General features: G+C 41.5%; 1 non-coding gene across 1 annotated transcript; it reads left to right on the top strand.

Annotated features, from left to right (window-relative positions):
- Positions 1 to 4,025: 4,025 nt before the first annotated feature.
- LOC143999836 (U6 spliceosomal RNA) lies at positions 4,026 to 4,128 on the top strand. The gene has a single exon (XR_013278160.1). It is a non-coding gene; the product is annotated as a U6 spliceosomal RNA (small nuclear RNA).
- Positions 4,129 to 4,881: the final 753 nt, after the last annotated feature.

The following is a 4,881-nucleotide window of genomic DNA, read 5'->3' on the forward strand; positions in this document are numbered from 1 at the left end:
TTACCCACCCCTTCGCTTCCGGCGCAGTGGGGAGAGCACATGGCGGAGAGAACACAGGTGCGCACTAATAATTACACTAACGAGGAGGAGGGTGAGGAAAGCCCGGAGCCTGAAACGTCCCGATCCAGGAAGACAAGATTTAAGGCCGCAAATATGTCTTTTGAAGAGATGTTGGAGATGGTGAACATATTGAACAGGACCGACTATGATGGAAAGTATGGACCTTACCCAAACCCAAATATCAGAAAGGCCAAGATCATGAATAAAGGTTTGAAGATTCTTCTGCATAATTTTGGGGTACACGGATCCATGGATCAACTGGTCAGACGCTGGTCAGACCTGAAACTGAGGGAGCACGAGCAGTACATAAGGATCAAGCGTGTTCTTGACAAAAGTAAGTAGTTGTCGTGTGTTCATATCTTTATTATTGCTTGCATACTGCTCCATGTGCTTTGAGTTCATGTTGTGCATTTTAAAATGGCCACTTTCAAGTTCATGGTTTCATTTGTTCGTAGGAAACATCGTTCTTCCGGTAAGTATTCTAGCTAAACAAAGTGTCCCCAATAATGTTATGACCTTGAAGCTCGGCCAAAATAAACAATTGAACAACACTTCCAAACAATGTTTCATATTGTTTATTCTTCCCTCTGTGTGCTAATTCTTTATTTTTTCAAAATCTCATAGGGGAGAGAAGACTCTGCAAGTATGAGGACACCAGGGACCCCACCCCTCACAAAGAAGGACAACTTCCAAAAGCAGAAACAGAGGAGCAGGAGGAGGAGGAGGAGGAAGGAGAGATTGTGCAGGTTGGGAAAATTGTCACCACAACAGGTGAGTGTCGGAGAACACAGCTTCCGGTAAGCTCATCAATGTATGTCACCATATTTATATGACATGTTGTTTTTTTTTTTGCTTTGTTTTGTAGGTGATGTGGAAGAAGATTCCCGTTTTACCAGTGAAAGTGCCCAGATCGGGGAGATAATGGGGTGCAATCGGGATTGGGAACATATCCTGCAAAACATCAATGATGTTAATTGAAATTTGAAGAACATCATTGATGTTTTGGGGAGAGTGTGAAACACCCCAAACTAGATAGGGTCTTATTTTTGGAATTTTACTAACAAAATGTTGTATTTCTCAAAATTCTAAATTTGGAAGATGCACAGAGTGTGTAAACCAAACCCAAAGCATGTACATTGATCCCCCATGATGGGAGATAGCACATGTTGACACACTGTGTGCATCTTCCAAATTTGGATTTTTCAGGGGTGACACCCCATATGATGAAGGCAATATCAGACCAGTTTGTACATAATCATGTCTGATATTGTCTTCACTTTTCAAAGTTGAACTTTGTTCCTGCGTTCTGTATTTTACAGTTAGATACATGCCTGTTTACCCAAAAACAACAAGTAAACACATTTTTTATTAAACTCTGTTTTGGAAACACACAATTTCTTGGTTGGTTGTAAAAACCTTTTCAAAACGCACATGGGAATGTGGTTGGATTAAACAGTTAAATTAGCAACAATGTGTGGCTTCCTTTTTCATGGCAACACAAATGTATTTGGAGTACAATTTAAGTTTGTGCTGAGATTCCTGATTCTTCCTGATTCTCCTCTGGGGGTGGCAAGCCCAGACTGCCACTCTGGAGACGCCAGTAGAACTCTGTCCGTACGAAGACTCCACCATCCGACATCCGTCCATTTTGCCCCACGTCCACATACAAAAACTCATATGTCGCAGACACCACCGCCAACATCACGATACTATGAAACCCCTTATAATTATAATAGTACGACCCCGAGTTGGTTGGTGGGACGATGCAGACGTGCTTCCCATCTATTGCTCCTCCACAATTGGGAAAGTCCCAACGATTGGCAAAGTAGGAGGCCACAGTCTGCCATTCCTGTGGCGTTGAAGGACACTGTGGAGTGAAACAAGAACAAAAATTATTAATTTGACCAATCAACATTCCAAGCAGATTACACACAAACATTTTGTGACTAAATTAGTCAAACATTTTGGGAACTGAGTATTTAAAGCCTAAAGTCTAATGTCCCCTTATGAGAGTCATCACCCCCCCATCCCCCCCATCTGATGGGCCCTTGCTAAAAAATGAGGGGAGGATGTTTAGGACAGGTAACCCTCTCCACTTGATTGAGAGCTGAATGGCTAAATAATGTGTGATACTTTGGGAAGCCCCTCCTTAGTTACACTATTGGCAGCCCACGGGACAGGTAAGAAGTGTCATAATAACAAAAATTAACCAAAATGTAAGCACTTTTTGACATTCTGATATTACATATCCAGATAATTAATAGGTTAAAAAAAAAAACATTTGAAAGTATTGAGGCAGGCCCTTGCACTACATGCTTAGGTGAATTCATTCATAAATGTGAGCATCAAAAAGGTAGGTATAGTCTGTATTGAGTTTGGTAAAGTCAGCAGATAGAGGATTGCTATCAGCTGAGCTAGCAGTTGGGGGAGGGGGGGTTCCTAATGAAAAAAAAACACTCTGCATGAATTGAAGCACACACATCACATTTGTAGACATTTTAGGGGGTGTTTAGGGTAAAGCAATACTATGGAGCTGACAAAAGACATTGTTAAGTGACTAGACTATAGTTTTATGGGCCAAGAAGAGCATGGTGGGGAAGTTAGTGAGGCAAATATGCCTGAGGACAAAGGGGCAGAGCATATGAATTCGAGCATATTGCAATGATGGAAATTAGGGAATGAGGAAAGAAATGCAAGACATTAGCAATCATGAAATACATAGAATGTGATGTTAAAGGATACAACTTACCTTCATATAGTCCTTCTGCAGGACCTGAATGATGGCAGAACAGGTCTCTGGAATAATGATCCCCAGAGCCTGAGGGGAGATGCCTGTAGAGAACTTGAGGTCCTGAAGGCTTCTCCCAGTCGCCAAGTAGCGCAACGTGGCGATGAGCCTCTGCTCCGGAGTGATGGCTTGCCGCATGCAGGTATCCTGCCTGGTGATATAAGGGGTCAGCAAAGCCAGCAGACGGTGAAAAACGGGGTCCGTCATCCAGAGATAATGAAATCATCAGGATTATTCTCCTGGATCTCACAGAGCAAAGACATGTGCGAGAACTGGTCACGCTAGCGCAACCAATTCTTGGTCCACAAACGCCTCCCCTCCCTGTTCATGGACCGGGCTTGTGTCAAAGTAACAACCCCAACACGAAGCCCCTGCACAGCAGAAACTCTACGACGAGTACGTAGAGGAAGCATGGTTTGAAAACGGTCGGCTGGTCAGAATGGACACCAGAAAGCACAGATAAACAGCAAGGCCTGAAAGAACGACCTGAATAGCAGAAGCAAGCAGACAATAAGAAATTCCTTTCAAAGCGTACTATACCAAGATATAGTCCACAATGATCAACAAATACTTACTGACTGCATGCACTGATTATCAGATACGCAAAGACAAGCACAAACTGAAGAGCTGTAGCGATCTGAATCACAAATCTGAAAAGCGCGAATCGTCTCTCACCAAACTTCTACTAACACGCAATAGACACGAGATCAGCAGAAGGAGCCCAAAGGGTGCCGGACGTGGTGCTGGACTTCCTTTTTCTAGTCCCGCCGTACAAGGCTTACGTCACCGCGTTCTTGGCAACCGCTAAATCAGACAACTTGGCCCGACCGTGTGTATGCAACAGTTTCGGACACAATCCGTCGGACTAAATCCGACGGATTTGGTTGGCAAAATCTCCGGCCGTGTGTACGTGGGCTTAGATGGACTGGTAGATTTGGATGGACTTCACGTACGTGTCTAATTAGAGCCTAACTCTAAAACTTTTTACGCAGGTATAGAAACTGTTCTTTTTTCTTTTTGGTATAGAGGTTATAATGAATTGAATAGAAAATTGTGAAATTGTATTTCTAAACCTTCTAACTGATATTTTTTCCTGGACAACTTGGTTCCTCTTTCTAATTTCCCAATCATTAATGTCACTGGGAATGAAAGTGAGGGTAAGGTAATATTCTTATTCTTGCTTCAGCAGCACTTATACTAAAATTGGAAGGATATGGAGAGGATTAGAATAGCCCCTGTGCAAGGAAACCATGCAAATTTGTGAAACATTCTAATTTGCCAATAGAACGGGAAATTAAGGAAAATATTTCAATGGGGACACTTATTTCCGTGACAAGGATAATCCTTACATAATCTATTAGAAATAATCTCTCTAATAAAACAGAGCCCTGTGGGTAATCCACTTACCAGACCCTGCTGATTAACACGCTTATCAATCAAAGGGATAATCACTGTTCACTGGACACATAGAAGGATGACTGGACTGTTCCCTATGAAAAGAGTGCCCTATGCACAGAGTATGGCAGTGACTGCCACATACTGCAGATCAGATAAGCCTACACTTTTAGCGGTACCTGACTCGATGCACAACTGTAAATTTGCTAATAAAACCATGCCTTAAATTACTTTGTTACCATCATTTTCAGAGTTCTGATAATTCAGAAACAACTTACAGAACAGTATGATATGCATATAATTATTTCATATATGTTCATAATATCTCATAATTGTTATCCATTTTTATGCATTCGTAATGTCTTAGTCAATTGTTGAATCTATTATCTCATGTATTTTTAATGACCTTTATTATCTATATCTGATCGTTGCAAGTGATACTATCAATTTAATTTCCACTCTAATTATAACTTAATCCCCTTTTTCCAATATACAATATACTGTACATAGCCCGATTCGTTTGAATCCTTGGCGATATACATGTGAATGTGCATCAATGTTTTACCATTCAACTACATTGCTGACAGTATTCCAGTGTATGCTGGTTACCTAGTGACTTTCATCCAATAGCAATCAGC

This window comes from Lithobates pipiens, unplaced genomic scaffold (genome assembly GCF_037356315.1).
Source record: "Lithobates pipiens isolate NorthernLeopardFrog02 unplaced genomic scaffold, aLitPip1_a1.2 Scaffold_19, whole genome shotgun sequence".
Lineage (NCBI taxonomy): Eukaryota > Metazoa > Chordata > Amphibia > Anura > Ranidae > Lithobates > Lithobates pipiens.